The sequence below is a fragment of the Chlorocebus sabaeus genome, chromosome 1 (assembly GCF_047675955.1).
Source record: "Chlorocebus sabaeus isolate Y175 chromosome 1, mChlSab1.0.hap1, whole genome shotgun sequence".
Taxonomy (NCBI): Eukaryota; Metazoa; Chordata; class Mammalia; order Primates; family Cercopithecidae; genus Chlorocebus; species Chlorocebus sabaeus.
This window is the reverse complement of record NC_132904.1, coordinates 42,251,513-42,276,261: the sequence shown is the minus strand read 5'-3', so window position 1 is coordinate 42,276,261 and position 24,749 is coordinate 42,251,513.

The window sequence follows — 24,749 nt, the reverse complement described above, 5'->3', positions numbered from 1 at the left end:
ACATTATTACTAACTATAGTCCATATTGTATTCAGATTTTCTTAGCTTTTACATAACAATCATTTTTCTGTCCCAGGATTTTATTCAAGAAGTCACACTGCATTTAGTCATCATATCTCCTTGGGCTTCTCTTGGTGGTGACAGTTTCTTAGCCTTTCCCTGTTTTTGATGATTTTTAAGAGTTTTGAAAGTACTGGTCAGATATTTAATAAAATGTCCCTCAATTTGTGCATGTTCAGAATGGTTTGTACATTCTTGACAGGAAGACCACAGAGGTAAAATGCTCTTCTCATCACATTGTATCGGGAATACCTGTTACTAACATGACTGATCACTGACGTCTATCAGTGGTCACCTGACTGAGACAGTTGTTGTTGAATGACTGTAAAGTAATTTTTCCTCATTTTCATACCATACTGTTTACAAGGGAATTACTATCAGCATCCCACACTTAAGGGACAGGTTGTTGTGCTTTATCTCCTTGAAGGAACAGTATCTAATAAAACCTATTTGGAATTGTTCCTCACGAAAGGTTTGTTTATTATCTCCCATTTATATGTTTGTTCATTCGTGTATTTATATTATTGTAGACTCATGGATATTGACTTTATCTTTTGGGATATAATACAATACTACATTACTTATGGTGGTGGTCACTTTGCTCCAGCTTTACCCATTGGGAGCTTTTGTTCTTGGCTCCCTTTGGCATACCTACGTCATTTTGTTTTCTGAGTCATGGAGAGACTTTGATGCTATTCTAACGCCAGTGGAAGCCATTGGAGAGTTTTGGGAAATGTAGTAACATGATCCCATTTATATTTTATAAGAATTCTTGTAGCTGCAATGTAGAGAATAAACCACATTGCAAGATGCCAAGAGTAGAAGCAAGGAGCTCCAAGAAAGTGATAATGACTTGGAGAAAGCTGCAACAGCAGAGGTGAGAAGGAGAATTTGGGGATATAATTTGTAGGATGAGCTTACAGCATTTCCTCATGTATTGGATGTAGAGCAGTCAAGAGTGACTCCAAAGTTTATGTCCTAAAGAATTGGATAACTGGTGATGTTATTTATATCTATGGAAAACACTGAAGAGGGAGCAGTCCTGGAACTCCAAATAATGCATAAAATACATATAGCGCAGCCAAACTAAATAAAACTATACTTAAAAGAGCAATTGCTTTGAAAACCTTGTTTTGACTTGTTTCTGTGAGGGAAATCAGCATCATGATTCAAACACAGGCTCCCGGGCCAAGAGAGGCAGATGGTAGCTGTTCCTCAGGCTCAGGCTTAAAGAGAGGAAGGGTTTTCATTTATTTCTCTGAAGATAGTTTCCAGTCTTTTCGTTTATAAATATTTCTCTCAGTTTGTGAATGTGCTCTTGTTTTGTCTGTGTGCATTCAACTCTGATACCCCTGGGTGATGTAAGCCATTTGGGAATCAAACAGCTCACTCTGAAAAACAAATTGAGGCAACCCTAAAAACATAAAATTGTCCTTTCCAAGGAATAGGAATATTGAAAATGAGAATTGATTTTGGGAGTCTTGGGCTTTGGATTAAGGATATTATATAAATTGCCCAACTAGTTCATGAGTAATTTTTTCAGCCAACAGGTATTTGCTGTGAACCTATTGTATACAAAACCCTGCCTATTAAATAATGGAAAGAGTTGAGGCTCTCTAATCACCCAGGGGTGAGATACTGTGCAGAAGGATTCTAGCCTAATGCCTGGCACCATAAGCATCTGATCAATGGAACCTATTATTATATTATGTGCCATATACTTGTATATCTTTGAACTTTGAACATGCTGCTTTCTCAATCTAGAAGATACTTCCTTCCCTTCCCTGGCTTATAAACCTCAACTTGTTCAAGATGTTGCTCTAATGTCACCCTTCACTCCTGTAATCTTCCCTTTTCTCCGTATTCCTCATTGCTAAGCTCTTAGTTGGTTCATATACCAACCAGCAATGTCTTCTACACTTCATTCTTCTACGTTTCTATTGAGTTTTTTCCCTATACGCTCATACACTTTTACCATTATTAACTATGTATTTTTCAATAAATTAACTTTCTATTTTACTTAATTCAACTTCATCTTATGGAGCAATACTCATAAAATTATGAGCTCAGGGTACTTACTGTATTCTTCAACAAATAAAAATAACTATATACTATTAATGACTGTAAATTATAAATAATGTTTATTGTTTGAAATACTATCAAAAATCATTTCTCATACCACTAGTGTAAGGAATACCATGCTTTGGAAACCATTAGATTATATATTTGTTAAGATGAAACAAATTATGATGAATTGTTTCTAGATTGCTTTAAATAATCCCATTTCTTAGTTTCTCCTTCTATTCATACTCTTTGCCATGTGACTTTGTAGTGCTGTTTCCCTAACTCCTGCCTTCAGGCTTGCTCATGTGACTTGCTTTGGCTAGTGGGTTGTCGGCAGTGACATGGTGTAAGTGAAGAATTGCAGGCCAGTACTAAAGAGCATCAAGTGAAGTACCTAGGGTGAAAACTATAAGGGAGGGGTCATTTTCAGGGTTCTTGAAAAAACTGTTAGACTACTTTCTTGCATTTATTTCAAGGCTATGACAAGAACATGCCAACTGATCCCAGGAAAAATATGAGAGAAATGTGGAGCAGAGCTGCCTTACTAAGTTATGCCCAACCAATAGAATAGCCCCTAGCTAACTGGCAGAAGCATGAACAAGCCAGCCAAGATCAGCCAAGTGACCAGCCAACTCTTAGTGGACCCACTGATGCATGAACTATAAGGGTAACTAAATATCAGTTTTAGCCACTGGCATTTGTGGTATTTGTAATGCATTGATTAAATTCACATATTTTCAGTTCTATAATTTGAGCCCATTAGAGGGAAGGATATTTTATGTCTATACTCAACCAGTACCTAGCACTCAGGAGATGCTACGAAGAATATTAAACATAAATTGATGCTATTATGTTATATAGGTGATTGTCAACAAAAGTCACACAAATTTCCACTTCAAAGTACTTGTATTTGCTCTTTCTTATACCTGGAAAATATTTTCCTTGATATCCACAGAGCTCTCTCTTGCCTTCTTCAATATTCTACTAAAATTCTGTTATCTTATTAGAAGCCCTTCCTGTGATAGGCATGCTGTCTACATTATCACTCAACCCTTGTCATCACTCTACCTGTGATTCTTATCCTGGTATAAGAATGTTGTTATTCAACTGTTTTCATATATTTCTTGATACCAAGACTGCCAAGAATGACATAGTATTATAGCTTTTGTTTTCTGAGACTCCTTAAAACACTGTACCTGCGTTACGTCATATAACACTGAAACAAAGTTATAAGGTAGGTGTATCATCATTTTGCAAAAAAACAAATTGAGATTCAGAGAGGCTATATAATTTTCTACAGTAACACAGCTAACAAAAACCATCTCTTCAGCCTACATTTGTTTCCTTCTCTTCCACTAGGAAGCTGTCACCTAAAATTCTACCACCACAAGACAGCAATAATTTTTACATTTCTATGCTCTTTTGTCATGTGCATCTTTTCCTTACAGTTGGCACAAATAAAATTTCATATTCCATAGTTCACCTAATATTATAAATATTATTACTATTGTTACTCTATATGTATTGGTTGACAAAAGGAAATCATTGAGTGGCTTCCCTATTTTTAGACGTTAATGTGTCTTACAGTTTCTTTCTTTATATATTTTATGGTTTTGATAGATGTTAATCACCAAATTATTTTTAAATGTGTTATATCAATTTATTCTGTGACCAGTGGTGGATGTACAAATTTTTCCATGGTGGCATTAAATATTACTATTTTTAGTTGTTAAATTGATGAACGTAGATGTAAAGAACATTGCTCTGTTTTTCCACCTGTAGTTTTTTTGTTATTTATTTGTTAACCTTATTTACACATTCCTTTTTAATATTTTTACCTTTGTGAGTCTTGTATTTGTACTTTCAATCTATCTATCCATTGTAATCTTGAGCTTTTTTTCCAACAACTCGTTTTTCTCAGATTTGAATTTGTTTAAGAAATTCCATACCCTATCGTCTCTGTTTTGCATTTTGCAAAATGTAAAATGTTACACTGTAAATAATTATTTCTGTAGTGCCTACTATATTTATTTTTAGGAAATAGTATTTTTTAGGCAATATGTTTTACACGGATCAAAGAAGTTACACTTGTTTATAGAGTATATTTCCAAATATGTATCACTGAATCTGCTTGTGCTATCTTTTTGTCAAATCAATTCATTATTAATGAGTCCTCTGCAATTTATAAATAAGTGAAGTATACTGGCACTTAACCATCTTCTTTTGTAAACACTGATTGAAACAACATAAAATCATATTAAAATACATAGATACTTTTTAAGAGCTATTCATTAATGGGATTGAATAAAGAGTACTGATTTATAAATTTCATGCCTAAATATCATTTTTCTAGAAGAAAAATACTCATTTCTGAGTTACTATTCACATGTATTTTTAAATCTGTGATTTTTTATTTTACCTCAAGCTAGATCCATCTCCCAAGAATCTCTTTCTAGATGCTGTGTGACAGCTTTAAAGGTGTTATGGTGGCAATTAACTAACTCAGAAGTTAAAATAATACCAACCCTTTCCTAAATCCTTGGATTTGAATGTTAATTAAGCAATTAGATGCACAAGGGACAATTGCCAGATGATGCCTCCTGGTAGTTAAGTCAGCAGACAAAATTGATGAATTCTATTAATATTGTGTCCAAATTAAAAAAAAATCTCAAGCAGCCTAAAATGAAAACCAGAGCAGCAACACAAAAGCAATCTGAGAAATAAGAGATTTTTAGGTTATGGGAAGGGGTCTTTTTTTATTCTTATGGGAGTGTTGGTGAATGCTGGTAATGAAACATAAACAAGAGCTAGTCATGCAAGCTTTTCGCTTGTGAATCAATTCAATTAACTGCTGATTTGAGCAAATCCTCCAAAATGGAGCATCAGTTAAAACCAAAATCATGAATTACAGATGAAAAGGCTGTTTGGATTGTATGGATGAATGACTTATTCTGACATGTTCCACCAATTAATGAGTTTCCCCATCTTTGTGTAATCCAGACTAGATTTTCCAGTCAAAATCTTCTTCAACTGTAATTGATCACCTTCCCCTTTGTCTACCCATCCCCTCAACATTGACCCATCAAGCCTAACCTCGGGAAGGACTCTGGTGTAATAATTTTATCATGCAGGTCTCCAAATGTCCTACTTTCTAGGTTTATGGATAAAATCTTTGGTTGGAGGGGTGAGGGTAGTAATACAGCTACACAAATTTGTGAAAAGCACCATCTTTCATGATGTGGCGTTGCTATACTACGGACAAATGACCTGGAGAGGGAAACCCAGGCTTGCCACTTCGGGAATAACCCACACGACCATATGTAGTGGCTCGAAGTCAAGAGATGAAAAATAAATATTGGATTGAAACATTTTCTCTTTTGAAAAGGAGTGAGATGCCCTAAATGCATCATTTCCTTGGGAAGGGTCTTTTTGCCTACTTGCTTATGCCTGAGGTATACATCCCCTCCCTCAGTAATTCCAACTCTCTAACATGGGATAGATGGGGACGTGGGAAGAAGAGACACTGACTACTTAACTTCGATTTTACCAACTGCTTAATTAATACTCAAGTTCATTATTTTAGAAAATTAATGACTCCCACCCACCCCACTTCCAGGATAATTTTGACACCATCCCCCAGGGACTGAGAATTTCTTAAATGGAGATAGTTGAGTTTCCACCAATAATTCATTTATCTCACCAGGGTTGAATGTAAGATTTATGGTAGTACTCTTGTCATCAGTAGAACATGCCTCTGGTTTGGATTTTCTCTCTGTTCTACCTCTCAGGAATCCAAAGGCATTGGTAGATAAACAGAGCCAACAGAGTCAGAATGATGGAACCTGATACCTGGAAAACCTGGAATGGTTCTTGTAGAATTATGTGTTGGTCAAAGACTGTCATATTAAATAACTATACTTTGTAAGGCACTAGTCTAAACCATGCAGGTAATACAGAGATGTTTATGACAGGGCTGTGATCTCAAGTAGTTTGCAATGCAGACACTGCAAAAGGTACACAAATGAATAAAGTTGCAAGGACTGGATAAAATAAAAAATATTGGAACAACTATGGAATTAATCAAATACCCTCAAAATACCAGTGAAAATGATACTGTTAAGGAATACTTTTAAAGTTCCCTCCCCATATACAATATGCTTCATTTTATAGAGTTTGCCATAAGCTTTGGGGTAAGAATAGAGGCTAGACAGTAGCATTGATGGAGAAAATGATAAATGAGCAAACCAGAGCAATTAATCAGGGCATTAAGTGAAACCTGAGAGGTTTTTGGGTAAGCAAACTATCAAATCGGGGTCAGGGGAAGGCAAAGAGTGCATGACTACCATTTGTCTATCTTCATTAGACAGGTTGCAATAGACAGTCACACTTAAAGTACACCAGTTGGCACCAAAGTTAAAAAAAAAAAAGGAAAAAACAAAAGAAAAGTTAAAACAAAGACCAAGTATATGTAATATCAATCCTCTAAAATCTAATTTTCAAAACGAATAAAAGAGATGCCGGCCAGGTGCAGTGGCTCACGCCTGTAATCCCTGCACTTTAGGAGGCTGAGGCAGGCAGATCACCTAAGGTCAGGAGTTCGAGACCAGCCTGGCCAACATGGTGAAACCTCGTCTCTACTAAAAATACAAAAATGAGCCAGGCGTGGTGTTTGGCACCTGTAGTCCTGGCTACTCAGAAGGCTGAGGCAGGAGAATGGCTTGAAACTGGGAGACGGAGCTTGCAGTGAGCTGGGATTGTGTCACTGCACTCCAGCCTGGGCAACAGAGCGAGACTCCATCTCAAAAAAAAAATAAAAAAGAAAAAACAGAACTGCCTATTTTGAGGGAGCTTTCACTTGATGTATCAGCCAGATAATTTTTGGAGGATACAAAGCCAATTAACTTCCCCTTCTTTACCTTCAAGTTCAGAAATAAGTGAAAAATAAGACATGTGGAGAATATTGCTTAGGTATGTGGCTAAATGAGTTGCTGATATTTCACTGATGCATTAGTAAATAGATTACCCCACCCACTTGTGACTCAACTGGACACCTGTAGCTCATCTTCCTAGTTACTAAAGACAGACCCTGTCTAGTAACCTTACTGGATATTAGAAAGCGGACTCGAATGCCATTTATCTGCATAGACACATTGCAGAATGAACAGAGAAAGAACTGAGCATGCTTGGTTTCGTTACCCATTTTAGCACTCAGATAAAGCACATCTGATTCTGGAAGGATTTGGTGATGGACAGGAAACTGTCCATGTTAGTTTAGCTCAAGTCCTTCAGGACCACCTCATAGGTTAATCAAACCTCACCTTACCGACTAATCAATTATAGGACTCATTGAATAGTGTGAGAAAGTATATGGGGTTCTTGATGCATCTAAAGACAGGAGAAGAGAGTATTTTACTGACAATAATGGATAATAAAAGACACACTCACAGAATACTTACTCTACCCAACATTATTCTATAAAATATGTGCACATTAAATCTAAAGTTCTAAAAAATCCCATGCATTTGAATTGCCCCCACTATATAGATAAGAAAAATGAGATTTAGAGAGGTGAAATAATATCCCCAAGGTCACATAACTAGTAACTGGCAGAGCCGAGATGAAGCCAGCCAACTTGGGTGCTCTTATTCATCAAGATATCTCACCTCTCACCACGAGCGACAGAGGAGAGAAAAAGGAGAAACAGTTTTCCAGTGTTCCCGATCCTCTTCCACCTTCTTGAAGATGAGCTGAGGCAGAAGTCCCCCCACTTTTATTTAGGGCAGTGAAACAGTGAATTTGGTTTTCTGATCACCAACATTCTCGATCCCCACAGGACCTTACTATCAGCTCCATCTCATGAACAACGAGTAAGGAAGAGTTGGAAGCAAGTCCTGAAAGCTTCGCTTATTCTCTGACATCCCTCGGGAAGATGCTAATAAACCTCGTTTCTCACAGCTACTTTTTGTTGCCCATTGGCTCATTTTTCATCTGATTTTTGCATTCTTACTATGTCACTGGGTTTTTGAGATGATAATCTGTGTGAAAGCTTTCAAAGGAAAAAAGAAATCAGCCACTATCTATTTTGTGTTTTGTTTTCCCTCCCTGGAAACTTACTTTTGAGACCGAAATATTTGGGAAAAAAGTATTCAGAGAATAAAAAATCATAAACATTCTAAACATATAAGCCAAGAAAATAACGTGTGAGTTTGGGAGGACTGAGTGTTATGGCTTCGTAATGTTTATTTTAGTGGATCCTGGGCTTCTACCTCTAAGGGCTGATTGATCGATCACTTCTTCTTTTTTTCTCCTTTTCCTTAACAGGTTTCCCTAAATATTTGGCCCATAAATCAAATGGCTATAACATTAATTATTTTTGACCTTTGGTGTTAATTGTCAAAAATATCTCCTCCTAAAAATTACTGCAACACTAACCCTTTCTGGTTGGTATTGGTACATGAGTAGGCGAGTGGCAGTTTCTTATGTTCTATGATTTTATGAAGGTTAGAAAGCCAACATCACAGCCCACACACACCAAAGCTAAAAAATGCGACTCTAAGCTGGAAGACTCAGTTTCCTCTGTTTCTGCCAACACTCTTCTGTGTCTACTGATGCCTCCTCTACCCTCCATTACTCAGGAGCAGTCTTTCAATTTCTGAGCCAGTACTGGGAGATTAGAGGAGAATGAGGGAAGGTAACTACTATGATTACACTTGAGCATTAATAGTGTGTCAGGTGGTTTGTTAGGCATTATTCATAAGATAAACAGTATCAGCTCACTTTTTACAGATGATAAAAACAGAAAACAGGAAACAGTTAAACAGTGTCAGAGACTAATGGGACTAAGAATTATGCCATCACTAGGACAACCATAGAGTCTGGTTTTCCAAAGACAGTTCCAGGTTACACTTGACATAATTATTATGTTAATTATTAATAACCCGTCCTTTTACTCTCTAATGTGAGTTATAAGTTCACCTAATCATCCTTATTGAACTGGAGTACTGTGGCACCAGCAATGCTCCTGGGTCCTCATGTCCTTGAACCCCTTTTTACCTCCTACCTAGAGTCTTATTTGCTTCCAGTCAGACGGTAGATTTCACACAAAACAGGATGGCACCTAGATGTTCCTGTAGAGACTAAATTATGGTTTATACTCATCCTGGATTGAGCTAAGTTTTAAACCTGAGCATTGGCTAGTTTGTACCACAATAGTTTCTATTAGTTATCCTATCTAGCAGACAAACCTTCTGTAAAACTAGGAAACTGTTTTACCCTGTTGGAGTTCAAGTAATCCTACTAAAGATCTGGACCAAAATCTTGGCAACGGACTAAAATTAACTCCCTACTGCCCTGGAAAAAATTTGGGCAACATTTTTCATATGCACAAGACCCTCCTGCTTTTAGTTGCAGTCTGACCCTCCTGCTTTTATTTGCAGGTGTAAAGATGAAGATCCCATACTACCACTGGAAGAAAAGGTCTCTCTATATGTCAACAGGGTGATACAAGGGGTTGTAAACACCAAAATGCTAATGAAATCCTGGGCTACTATGTGATCCTTATGTTTAAGTATAGGATGTGGCAGGCTCATTCTAATGCTACTGATCAAAAATATCCTAAGAAATTCTCTTTTAAGGAGAAGGGCCCCTTAGGATATTAAGATGATCAAACAACATGTAAGGAATTCTTTCATTCATTCAGCAACTATTGAATGTCTATTATGTACTAGGCACTGTGCCAGTGCTGGAGATACAGAGTTCTCTGTTCTGTAGAGAAGAGTCTAGTAGGGGACTGTTGTGGGCTGAATGTTTTGTGTACCTTCCTAAATTCATACTTGGAAGCCCTAACCTCCAATGTGATGATATTAGGAGGTTGACCTTTTGATAATTAATTAGGTTTAATTGAGCTCATGAAGATGGAGCTCCCATAAAGAGCCCTTATTCACATCTCCCATTAGCGCCCTTATTATAAGAAGGAAAAAAAAATCCCAGATATTTCTCTCTTTGCCATGTGAGGACACAATGAGATGGTGGCTTTCTGCAAGCTAAGAAGTGGACTCTCACCAAATAGTGAATTTCCCTGACTTTGATCTTGGCCTTCCCAACCTCCGGAACTGTGACAAATAAATATCTGTTGTTCTAGCTACCCAGTTACGGTCTTTTGTTACACCAGCTCAACTTGACAAGTACATGAGCACAAGCATTCATCTAGGAGTCACACAGATATAGAATTACAGACCATAAGAATAATAAAAAATGTACACTATGCTTTTAATAGAGTATATTGTTGGCCCTACAGGCAGTACATGAGAATGCTTCTCTGAGGATGTGACAAACTGAGTCCTGAGAGACTGGTAACAGTTAACTGGGTAAAGGATGAGGGAGCCTTTCAGGATGGGGAAAGTGAAGGCACTGAGGTCTTAAACCAAGAGGTAGAAACCCATCAGCTGACTGAAAGAAAAGCTAAGCCAAGGAATTTGAATATGTAGTCTAGAGAAGAGCAGGGTACAGTGGTGGGATGGGAGTGGGGTGAAGTTGAGCAAGGTGAGAGTTCCAGATAACTTGTCCTATGGAAGAGGGACTAGACTGAGACAGTTCCATTGTGTGACAGCCATAAAATGATATTTTAATTTAAAATAAGGAAAACGTCCTGCTTCTTGAGTCAGTGTTTTGAAGGCAGTGTCTGTGTCCAGAGCCATTTGCATGTAGGCTGTATCACAACTTGGTTAGCATTTTGTAGAGATGATTCAGAGTGTTGGAAATGCTGAATATTTAAGTTCATCTCATTTAGGAGGTTTTGTGAATCACTTACTTTCAGTTAAAAAGAAAAAGCTAGCCTCAGGGGTAAACATCTGATGAAGGTACATACTATTAAAAATTCCCCAAAGACAAAAGAATCTTGGAAATTCTTTTCCAATAAGACAATTGCAAACTTTTAGGAAATATCAGTCCTGCTATACTTGTAGAGTCCTGAAAATACAGCATTTACATTTTTAAAAAGCCACCAGCACATTTAATTGTATTGTGCTTCACTTTACTGTGATTTGCAGATATTGCTTTTTTTAAAAAAATTGAAGGTTTGTTGCAGTCTTGCTTTGAGCAAGTCTATCTGCACCATTTTTCCAACAGCATGTGCTCACTTTGTGTCTCTGTGTCACATTTTGGTAATTTTTACAATATTTCAGACTTTCTCATTATATCTATTATGATGATCTCTGACCAGTAATTTTCGGTGTTACTATTGCAATTATTTGGGGACACCACAAACCATGCCCGTGTAAGACACAGTGAAATGTAGAGGAACTTAATCCGTAAGTGTTGTGTGTGTTCTGACTGCTCCATGGGCTGGCTGTTCCACCATCTCTCTCCCTTTCCTTGGGTGTCCTTATTTCCTGAGATACAGCAATATTAAAATCAGCCCAATTAATAATGACCTCTAAATGTTCAAGTGTAATGACCTCTAAATGTTCAAGTGAGATGAAGAGTTGCACATCTCTCACTTTAGACCAAAAGCTAAAAATTATTAAGTTTAATAAGAAAAGTATGTTGAAAGCTGAGATAAGTGGAAAGCTAGACCTCTTGCATCCAGATAATTAGTCAAGTTGTAAATACAAAGGAAAAATTGATGAAAAAATTAAAAGGGCTAATCCAGGGAACACAGAAATGGTAATAAAGTGAAACAGCCATATTGCTGATATGGAAAAAGTTTTAATGATCTGGATAGAAGATCAAACCAACTACAATATTCCCTTAAACCAAAGCCTAATCTAGATCAAGGCCCTGACTGTCTTTAATTCTATGAAAGTTGAGAGAGGTGAGAAAATTGTAGAAGACAAGTTTGAAGCTATCAGAGGTTGGTTTGTGATATTTAAGGAAGGAAGACATTTCCATAACACAAAAGTGCAAGATGAAGCAGCAAATGCTGATGGAGAAGTTCCAACAAATTATCCAGAAGGTATAGTTAAGATCATTTATAAATGTGGCTACACTAAAAGACAGATCTTTAATGCCAATGAAGCAGCTTTCTATTGAAAGGAAATGACACCTGAGACTTTCATAGCTAGAGAGAAGAAATCAATGCCTGGCTTCAAAGCAGCCATCAACATGGAAGTGAAACTCTTCACCAGCACAAACGTGATTCAGTGACAGCTCAATATTTTGAGTGACAGCTCAGATAATTGTTAGCACTTTTTAGCAATAAATTAATTTTTAGTGAAAATATGTGCATTGTCTTTTTAGACATAATGCTATTGTACACTTAATATACTCTAGTATAACTTAAACATAACTGTCATATGTACTGGGAAACCAAAAGGTTTGTGACTCACTTTATTTCAGTATTTGCCTTGTTGTGATATTCATTTTGTTGCAGTGATCTGGAACCAAACCCACAATATCTCTGAGGTATATCTATATCTTTTTCATTGCTTTTCCCCTCTAACAAAAGATGTCAAAACAAGGAAAATCTTGCTGTTGTCTGTGATTTGTGTCAACAACATGAGTGCATCCCAAGTGTGATGACGAAACAAGAGTATGAACAGATAGCATCAATCTGTCCTTACAAAATTGTGTTTATTCAACTGTTGAATACCCATGTGATCAAACTTAAAACTATAGATTGCCATAAGGACTTTGCAAGGTATATCTGTTTTGATAAGCCTATTCTTTCCTTTTAATTCATCTCCTTTTTGTTTGGTAATTTTAAATGATCTGGGATTTCTAGAATTTTCTTTGATTGTGAATTGTAAGTGTGCAGAGCCAGACTTGCTGTACTGCCCATTCAGTTATTGCTGTATTAGGGAACACTTTCTCTTGCAAAAGCAACAAGGAAAACAAAAAAAGTAATATTTTTATTATAAAGCACAAAAGTGCTTTGTAATATATATAATTATACTATAAAGCACAACAGCCAATTTTAAAGAACTTCTCTTTTTATGCATATGTGTTTCAGCTAACTCCACGCAAAAGCCCTGTGTGCCTTTTATAGATTCCCATAAACATTTCTGCAAGCCAGACTTTGGTTTTTACAGAAACATGACACGTTTTAAATGCCTCCTAACCACACATATGTGAAATACACACACACAAACACACACACAGACTAGTCTGAAGCCATACCTAGTTTATATCATCCTTATTGATTGAGGGCCCAATCACCTGAAAATGGCTGAGATATTTTTTCCCTGGCTCTTACATCATAGGAGACACAGGTTTAGATCCTGTTAAAAGAGAAGAAAAATCAAGTATTTTCCATGCATAACGTTTTGCATCTATACCTTTTGTTTTCCCTGTATCTCTTTCACTGGGAGAGCTCCTTTAAAAGTCTCAGATATGTTGGAATTATCTAGAAGTTCTCAGTAAATAAACTAATGCATCAAAGCACCATAAGATGACCTTCATTGCCTTTCTTATAACCTTTCCTGTAAGCCTATATTCACATCAAGCTCCATATAAAATGTAAAGTTTCATTTAATCAGAAAATCTTTTAAAATATTGTCTTATAGTTCTAGCTCGGAAGTAGTATTGAGGATGCAAAGATAAATGTAATTTTGCTGTTTTGGGGTAGCTTCCTGTAAGGAAAGACTGGCAAACACACAATAGTTAAATGACACACAGTGGCAAATACTAATAGAAGTACAGTATGAATAATATGCATGCCAGAGATTCTTACTCCTTTTTGGGTCATGGACCCTTTTGAGAAAATGATAGTCTAAATTGTTTAGCTGTTGCTATATAACAAATATTTGACTGATTGCTTAGCAGTTCAAAACAACGAATATTTATTATCTCATAGAATTACTGAAGGTCAAGAATTTGAAAGTGGCTTAGCTGGATGGTTCTGGCTCAGGGTCTCTCATGAGGTTGTAGTAAAGATGTCAGTTGGGGTTACTATGAGCCGAAAGCTTGACTGGGGCTGGAGAACATGTTTTCAAGATGGCTCACTTCACATGGTTATTGGAAGGAGGCCTCAGGGAGTTCCCTATGGGTTATCTCAGAAAATTTTGTTTTTCAAACACATGGCTTCTTCCTAGGACTGATCATGACAGGGCAGTTAGCTCTCCTCAGAGCAAGTGATCCGTGAAGGAGATAAAGATGAAAGCCAAAATGCTGTTTATGACCTACCATCAGAAGTGACATATTATCCTTTATGCAGTATTCTACATGACCTCATAAAATATGGAAGACTACAAAAGAATATAAATACCAGGAGGCAGCTATTATCAGAGAATAACTTTAGGGTTGACTACCACATTCTCCATGAACCTCTTCCCAGAAGAATGCTTCACAGACCCTGTATTAAGAAACCCTGTAAGAAAAGAGGACCAAAAAAATAGCAGTGCGTGGGGTGGCTAGAAAGATTTTGCAAGAGATTAATCGGTGGGTAGAGTTGACAGGTGGACACTCTAAGAAGGTGAAACAGGAAAAGCACAAATACATGAAAAAAAGTCACCCTGTATTTGGGAAACAACAAGCAGCCCAAATGATTAAAGTATAGGGAGAAGAGAAGATAAGAGTGTGGATCAGATCACAGAAGACTTTAAAAGCCACGTGGAGGACTGCAACTTTTATTATTCATTGTGGAGACCCTGTGAAGTTACGCAAGGACCTGATTTACAAAACCCAATTTATATTTTATAAAGATCATTCTGGTCATACGTGGAGATAGAAAGCACAGAGATCAATTGGGAAGCTATCACTCCAGTACAGAGACAGAAAATCATAATGATGTGATCTGGGGCATAAACAGTGGGAATGAAAAGAAGAGGTTGTTTCCAAGAAGTTGTTTGGAGGTAAAATGTATAACAATTGGCAATTAATTTGATGTGAAAAATGAAAGAAAATAATACATGAGTGAAGCTTATGAGCTGTTGCTTTGGACAACTAGCGAAGTGAGTTAGGAGAGGCTCTAATTGCGAGATGAAAAAGTACAAATACGAGTTTAAGGTGTCTTTGGAATATGCAGGTAGCATACCTGGTAAGTATTTTCCAAAGCATATTTACCAAAAACTAGCCATGTAAAAACTTCAAAAAATAAGTTTCCATGATTAAATAGGTTAGGAAATAGTGTAAATATTATGCCTTAGAAAAAATTTTCAATACACACCAATGCATTAAAGATCAAAGGGGTTTTGATTGTTTTGTTTTCTCTAGTAGAGAGAACCATATATTTTCAAGGTAATGTTTCACAAACGTATTTGACAATGGAGTCTTCCTTTTGGGCAACCTCTGTTAACATAGTGTAAATCTAGCTTTCCGCAGAGTAATTTAGTTTGTAACAATTTAGTTTGCCCAACTCATCACTAAATGTCCAGCAAAATTGCCAATAATGACACTCTAACAATGCAGTTAACCTACTTTTTAGCTTCACATAAATCATAATGAAGTTTTCCAGAAACGATTTGAATTTGAATTGACAAAGAAAATCAAACTGATTTTTATTCTTTTAGCTTTTTCAGTATTTTCAGTTCCCTCATCATAACTAATACACAGTAAGGGTTTTTAAACTAGGTAACAATGTTGTAACTTCAACTACAAAATATATACTACCGATGAAATTTACCAAGATTTAGTCTAATACAACAGTTATCTGTTGCTATATAACAAAGGTTTGTTCCAAAGCACTATATAACAAAGGTTTGTTCCAAAGCACTGTCTCATGTTGAGGTTTTGAAATGGAAAAGACATCATGGCCTTGGTGATAAGTGATATTTCAGACAAGGTTTTTCAAGCGAGTGCTGTTTGTAAGAGTCTGACAACACACTGACATTCAGGGTCTTTTTGGGGTTCTGAGACTCCATGTGTAAGCCAAGGAGAATTTTTAGCAAGGCCGACTGCAAAGCTGGAAATCCAAGATGGTTCCTGAAGCAAAAGAGAAGGTGTTTCTTCACTCGTAAATAAATGCAGACACCAAAAATTACCCCAGGGAAAACAATTTGCTCCCGGCATATAGTGTTTTTTAGGCTTCAGGTTTCACATTATTACCTCAAGTAACTCGATACATTATGTAGAGAAGCCACAGTGCTGTGGTTGAGAGTACAGCTCTGGAGGAAAGTGTGATCTGGATGAATCCTAATCGTGCTCTTAATTGATCTGGAACTCAGCAAGTAATGAAAACTTGTGCTTATTTTCTCATCTGTAATGTGGAGGCAATAACGCCTAGTACAAACAAACTTGTGAGAATTAAAAGAATAACTCTTATATGCCTTAAATTAATACAAGCTATTGTTATCATAAGCAAAAATGCTAGTTCTCCCATAAAATGTAGATCAATCCAATACAAAAAAATATGTACATTTCAATGTGGTAATGAATTAAGGACAATAGCTTAGACTCGAATCGTGTTTTCAAGTAATTAAGCACTTCCACATTTCTTAGCCCGTTGATAATAAAACACACTTCTCTATAGAGAATCATGTTAGTGAATCTGTGTCCAGCGGCTGGTGGGAAAAGGGTAAGCAATCCAGGCAAGCTTGGGACCGACAGCCATTAGTGAAAAATAACAGATGGTGTCTCATTTTTTGCTATAGGCAAAGAGCCAAATGACATGACTAAATAGAAAGACAGCCTCAGAGGACTGCATTTGGGCTCCTACTGAGCATGGAGCCTGAAAGGCAGGGACATTTTTAATAACCTTTCTTTGACAAGCTTACAGCCATTTAATGCCTAAACCTGTCATACACATCCAGCCAGGAGAACAGGCCTCCAGAGAAAACTCCACAGCACACGGTCTTACCTCCCTGTGAAAAAATAAAAATTGCACACACACATAAAAAGAAAACATTATACAGCAAGGTCACCAAATACGAAGTTTCCATTTAAATAAAAACAGCCATTCCCCCTCTCAATGGTAACCTTCTAGACCTGCTCCCCATTCTGCATTAGATTAAATGCTAGGTTTCCGACCATTCATTATTCAAATAAAACAATAGGGGGCTCATGCCTGCTGTAGCTGAAATTTCAGTTCAGTCTAATTAGAAGGAAATGCAGTATAAATTATTATGTGCTGAAAATCTACACCAAAAAAAAGAAAGAAAATGAACTCATAATTCTTTATATATTGGGTTTCACTTTTTCATCAAGCCAAATGAAACAGCAAGCAACTGTGTTTTTTTACAAACAGCTTTTAAAGTAAATGGAAAAAAATCAGTAATCATTTTGATTAAAAATCTTTATTATTCCACTATTGTAATATTCAGCAGCAGTGAATGATTGATTCTGCAAAAAAACGTTCACTATAGCAAAATTATCTAATAAATTGTATTTGTTTTCCAACAAGTCAGCTAGTAAGAGCATTAGTGTGGACATGAATTTAATTTTCCCTTGAGTCCATGGCTTCATTTTGTCCCAGCTGTTTCATTTTCTTCTCATCACCAAATCATTTTATTATAATAACTCTCCATGCCTTACTTTTCTATAGCCTGGCATAAATACAAGTACATTGGAGACACTTTCATGCTGAGTAGTAGTTTGGAAGTTTGCATTTAAATCTCACCTTAAATGTACATTTGTCAGAGGAAAGAAGATAGAAAAAAAATTTGAAAAATATCATTTCACTTTACTTAACTATATTATGTGACAAGTAATTTACAAGGATTGCAATGGGGGAAAATCACCTTTATAAAAGCAGTCATAATATCTGTTTAGTTCTACAGACTAATTGAATTAAATACATTAAATAGCTGCATTCATCACCATTTCTAGAAAGACCAAAAAGAAAAAAAAGGATACGTATTTTTTCTTTTGAATCTCTAACGCCAAAAAAAAAAAAAAATCACAAACTGAAAATACATGTTTGTTTGTAAATTCAATAAGACTGTAAACACCATGAAGGAAGAGCTTTTTCTTGTTTACCACTGTAATTTCCACGATACGTATGCATGGAAGGCATTCTATGACTCTTTTTGCACGTTATGACATTAGCAGCCAGAGTCGTAAAGAACTATATAAGCACAGTAAAACAATTGGAGCAAGTTAAAAGACACTTTATTATGCCCATATCAGAACGAGTCTGCCACTGAAAAATGTGAGTCCCAGTGGTGGAAAGGAAAAATATTGAAGCTCATTCTCTGATCAGTAAAATTTTTTGAAACCCTACCATTCACCTTTGTCCTCTTATTCTTTCCTTTTAAATGATACCCAGGTTGTCTCTTCCACACTCCCACATAACCCAGGACACCCATGGTTACACTGGTACCCCACCTCATGACGCCACTCTTACTACTTTGATGAACCAGATGTCCACTCTGTTGATACCGCTTCTCTTTTCTGTAACCTCTCCAGATTGTTGTGTTAACATTGCTGCTTCTGGTGCAAGCTATATAGTAAATCTTCAGAAAATGAGTGTTCAATAAATGCATGGACTGCTTTTGTAGTCAGAAATGCAAATGTTATTTTTTTAAGTCATTCATTCACATTGTGAATCTTGAAGAAAAAATTTTAAGGTTTTTAAGGAGCTTGCAGCCAAACTGGGTTATACATGCCCAACAGATTTTTCTGTACAAAAAATAAGTATTCTAACATTAATTTAAAACATGCTATTCCAGTAAGATGCAATAACACATCCCATCCAAGGGGGGTCAAGACACACATGGCCTCTTAATGCTAAGAGCCTGGAAGGCAGCCCTCTCCACATCTACTTTCTGTGTAAACTGCACAGCATCAAGAATTACTTTATTAAAAATAATGTAAGACAAAAAATAAGTACAAATATATATGTTCCTTTCTTGTCTCTTTTCTGACATTCAAATTCCTGGTTACCTTCTAGACGTCTCTCAATATTTTTATATCAAAATGCGCTTTCTCTTTTGGGCCTCATATTATTTAAATGTATTGCTTATCTTAGTTCAATCTGATTTACAGTAATGTTTTCTCTCTTACTAGAGTTAAAGTGCCTGAAGTGCAGGCCAGACCTATGTGTATTTATCTTTATGTCTCTTGGTTTAATACAATGCCCAGTCACATTGCCTAAAAAAGGTGGATTTATTGAGAGTCAAACAAGAACCAGAGTACTCTGCCTTTTCTATGTTATGGAGGAACTCAAGGATTAGAACGTGTTCAGCACACACCTATAGTATCTGCTTAAAATATATCAGGTTTATAGATAAATTTTTCATATTTACTCTTTGCATACTGAATATAATAGCATCGCTCTGATGATGAAACATAACTGGTTTTATTCATGAAAGATAATATTTGTCTTCGGACTGTATCCTAATGTTCCTCTGGGAAAGAGCCCAAGTCCTTTTTATAGGCTTGCATTAAATCTGAAGGAATACACAAATATACTAATGGAAATTATTAATTATAATAAAACCTCATGGATGTGTGTTGTTTTACCGTTACAAAGCTAGTCCACATCAATTTTTCACCAGAACCCTTTACATTAAGTTATTTAATTAGTATATATTTATTGAAGCCTCACTCTGTGCCAGGTACTGTGCTAAGTGCTGAGGATGTATGAATGAATCAGAAAGAGAAATGTCCTGCCCTCACAGAGGTTATGATCCAATGAGACAGATGAGGTAGATGTGGATTAATTAAATATTCATAAAAAGCAAATTAAGTGCTATAATGTTAGAATTACAGAAAGATAAAGGGATGTATGTTAGGTACTTTAATTTTTTTAATACTTATATTCACTTTTTTAATGAAGGACTCTTCATAGAAAATGGTAATTTTCTGTTACCATTTGGGCTAAGCACAGTTTTAAATCGTTCTGGAATTATAGAGGCACTTCCCGTTACGTCCCTCAGGGTATTATGTTAGAAAGTGGAGCTTCCAAGCTTCTAATGATGATTAAATAAAATAATGTGTACATAGCACTTGGTGCAGTGTCTAGAACACAGTGAATTTTGTTCTTCTTGGCCTTCCATGTGCCAAGCAATCTCCTAGGTGCACTAACTTTGGCATTGTCTTTAATCTTTATACAAAATGAGATGGATATTAATTATCATGATCATCCCCACTTTATTTTTTATAATTTTTTACTTTCAATTTTTATTTTAGGTTCGGGGGGTACATGTGCACGTCAGTTATGTGAGTATATTGCATGACACCGAGGTTTGAGGTACAAATGATCCCACCACCCAAATCATGAGTATAGTACCCAATAGGTAGTTTTTCAACCCTCACCTTCCCTCTCTCTTCATCCCTGATAGTTTCCAGTGTCTATTTATCCCATCTTTATGTTCACATGTACTCAGTGTTTAGCTTCCCCCTATAAGTGAGAAAATGTGGTATTTGGTTTTCTGTTCCTACATTAATTTGCTTAGGATAATGGATTTTAGCTGCATCCATGTGGCTACAAAGGACATAATTTCAGTCTTTTTATGGCTGCATATTATTCCATGGTGTCTATGTACAACATTTTCTTTTTTTTTTTTTCTTTTTGACATTTATTTTAGGTTCAAGGGTACATGGGTAGGTTGGTTATATAGGTAACTTGCATGTCATGGGGATTTGTTGTACAGATTATTTCATCACCCAGGCAATAAGCATAATATCTGATAGGTAGTTCTCTGATCATCTCCTTCCTCCTACCCTCCAACTTCAAGTAGACTCCAGTATCTGTTGTTGTCTTCTTTGTGTCCATGTGTTCTCAATGTTTAGTTCCCACTTACAGGTGAGAACCTGAAGTATTTGGTTTTCTGTTCTCGTATTAATTCACTCGAATAAAGGCCTCCAGCTGCATCCACATTTCTGAAAAGAACATGAACTTGTTCTTTTTTAGGGCTGCATGATATTTCATCATGTAAATGTATCATATTTTCTTTATCCAGTCTACTATTGATGGGCATTTAAGTTGATTCCATGTCTTTGCTATTGTGAATAGTGCTGCTATAAACATAGATGTGCATGTATCTTTATGGAAGAATGATTTGTATTCCTTTGAATATATTTCCAATAATGAGATTGCTGGGTCAAATGTTGATTCTGTTTTCAATTCTTTGGGAAATAGCCACATTGCTTTCCACAATGGCTGACCTAATTTACATTCCCATCAGCAGTACATAAGCGTTCTCTTTTCTCTGAAACCTCGCCAGCATCTATTATTTTTTGACTTTTTAGTAATAGCCATTCTGATTAGCGTGAGATGGTATTTCACTGTGGTTTTGATTTGTATTTCTCTAGTGATTAGTGATATAAAGCATTTTTTTCATATACTTGTTGGCCACATGTATGTCTTTTTTTTTTGAGAAGTGTATTCATGTGCTTTGACCACTTTTTAATGGGATTGTTTGGTTTTTGCTTATAAGTTTCTCTAAGTTCCTTGTACAATCTGGATATTAGACCTTGGTTGGATGTGTACTTGGCAAACATTTTCTCCCAATTTGTAAGTTTTCTGTTTACTCTGTTTGTAGTTTCTTTTGCTGTACAGAAGCTCTTTAGTTTAATTAGGTCCCACTTGCCAGTTTTTGTTTCTTTGGCAATTGCTTTTCACATCTTCATCATGAAGTCTTTGCCCATTCCTATGTCCAGAAAGCTATTTCCAGGATTATCTTCCAGCATTTTTATAATTATAAGTCTTACACTTAAGTCTTTAATCCATTCTGAGTTGATTTTTGTATATGGTGTAAGGAAGGGGTCCAGCTTCAATCTTCTGCATATGGCTAGCCAATTATCCCAGCACCATTTGTTGCATAGGGAGTCCTTTCCCCAATGTTTTTTTGTAGTTATTGTTGACTTTGTCAAATATCAGATGGTTGTAGGTGTGTGGCTTTATTTCTGGGCTCTCTATTCTATTTCATCAGTCTGTGTGTCTGCTTTTGAACCAGTACCATGCTGTTTTGGTTACTGTAGGCTTGTAATATAGTTTCAAGTCAGATAACATGATGCCTCCAGCTTTGTTCATTTGCTTAGGACTGCCTTGACCATTCATGCTCTTTTTTGGTTCCATATAATTTTTAACAATTCATTAATTCATCCTATCCATGAGGATGGAATGTTTCTTCATTAGTTTGTGTCATCTCTGATTTATTGAGCAGTGTTTTGTAATTCTCATTGTAGAGATCTTTCACTTCTCTGGTTAGCTGTATTCCTACATATTTTATTTATTTTGTGGCTATCTTGAATTGGATTGAGATTTTGGTTTTGCTTTGAGCTTGGATGTCATTGGTGTATAGGAATGCTACTGACTTTTTTACATCAACTTTCTATCCTGAAACTTTGCTGGAGTTGTTTACCAGATCAAGGAGCTTTCAGCCAAAGACTATGGGTTTTTCTTGGTATAGGATGATATCATCTGCAAACAGGGATACTTTGACTTCCTCTCTTCCTACTTTGTTGCCTTTTTTTTCTTTCTCTTGCCTGATTACTCCAGGTGGGACTTCTAGTATTATGTTGAATAGGAGTGGTAAGTGTGGGCATCCTCGTCTTGTTCTTGTTCTCCAGAGGAATGCTTCCAGTTTTTGCCCATTCAGTATGATGTTGGCTGTGGATTTGACATCGACAGCTTTTACTATTTTGAAATATATTCTTTCAGTGCCTAGTTTGTTGAGGATTTTTAACATGAAGCAGTATTGAATTTTATTGAAAGACTTTTCTGCATCTATTGAGATGATCATGTGGGTCTTGTTTTTAGTTCTCTTTATGTAATGGATCACATTTATTAATTAGTGTATGTTGAATCAGCTTTGCACGCCAGGGATGAAGCCTACTTAATTGAGGTTGATTCGCTTTTTGATGTGCTGCTGAATTCAGTTTGCTGGTATTTTATTGAGAATGTTTGCATCTATATTCATCAATGATATTGGCCTCAAGTTTCCTTTTTATTTTGTCTCTGCCAGGTTTTGGTATCAGGAAGATGTTGTCCTCCTAGAATGAGTTATTGAAGGATTCTCCTCAGTTTTTTTTGGAATAGTTTCACTAGGAACCAGCTCTTCTTTATACATCTGGTAGAATTCAGCTGTGAATCCTTTTGGTCCTGAACTTTCTTTGGTTAGTAACATTTTATTACTGATTTGCTTGTGAACTAATTATTGGACTGTTTTGGGATTCAATTCCTTCCTAGTTCAATCTTGGTAGGTTGAATGTTTCTAGGTATTTATCTATTTTTCTAAGGATTCTAGCTTGTGTGAATTGAGGTTTTCATAGTAGTCTCTGAGGGTTGTTGTTTTTTCCCCTTGGGGTCAGTGGTAATATCCCCTTTGTCATTTCTAATTGTGTTTATTAGGATCTTTTCTCTTTATTTATTAGTTTAGCTAGCACTTTATCTGTTTTCTTATTCTTTCAAAAAACTAACTTCTGAATTCATTGATCTTTTGTATGGTTTTTTACATCTCATTTTCCTTCAGTTCAACTCTGATTTTGATTATTTATTGTCTTCTGCTAGCTTTGGGTTGGGTTTGCTATGGTTTCACTAATTGCTCTAAGTGAAATGTAGGTTGTTAATTTGAAATCTTTCAAATTTTTGATGTGGGCATTTAACACTACAAAGTTCCCTTTTAACATTGCTTTATCTGTGTCCCAGAGGTTCTGATGTGTTGGATTTTTTTTTCTCATTAGTTTCAAAGAATTCCTTGATTTCTGTCTTAATTTCATTGATTACTAAATAGTCTTTTAATTTCCATGTATATCTATGCTTTTGAGCAATTTTCTTAGTATTGATTTCTAATTTTATTGTGCTGTGGTCTGAGAGTGTTGTTGGTATAATTTTGTTTTCTTTTTAATTTGCTGAGAAGTTTTTATGGCCAATTGTGTGGTCTGTTTTACAGTAATGTACCATATGCAGATGAGAAGAATGTATGTTCTGTTGGTTTGGGGTAGAGAGTTTTATAGATGTCTTTCAGGTTAATTTGGTCAAGTGTTGAGTTCTGTTCCTGAGTATCTTTGTTAGTTTTCTGCCTCAATGATCTGTCTAATACTGTTAGAGGGGTGTTGAAGTCTCCCACTATTATTGCGTGAAAATCTAAGTCTCTTTCTCAGTCTCTAAGAGCTTGCTTTATGAATCTGGATGCTCTTGTGTTGGGTACATATATATTTAGGATAGTAAGATCTTCTCATTGAATTGAACCCTTTACCATCATGTAATGACCATCTTCGTCTTTTTTTTACCTTTGTTGGTTCAAAGTCTGTTTTGTCTGAAATTAGCACAACAACCACTGTTTTTTTCTGTTTTTCGTTTGCTTGGTAGATTTTCCACCATCCCTTTACTTTGAGCCTATGGGTGTCTTTGCATGTGAGATAGGTCTCTTGAAAACAGCATACCATTGGGTCTTGCTTCTTTATTCATCTTGCCACTCTGTGCCTTTTAATGGGTGCATTTAGCCCATTTACATTCAAGGTTAATATTGATATGTGTGGATTTGATCCTGTCATCATGTTGTTAACTGGTTATTATGCAGAATTGTTTGTGCAGTTGCTTTGTACTGTCAATGGCCTATGTACTTAAGTCTGTTTTTGTAGTGGCCAATAATGATCTTTCCTTTCCATATGTAGCACTCTTTTCAGAACCTTTTGTAAGACATGTCTGATGGTAATAAATTCCATCAGCATTTGCTCGTCTGAAAAGGATGGTTATCCTTTGCTTATGAAGCTTAGTTTTGCAAGATATGAAATTCTCAGTTAGAAATTTATTTATTTAAAAATGCTGAATATAGAAGAGATGCCCCCAATCTCTTCTGGCTTTA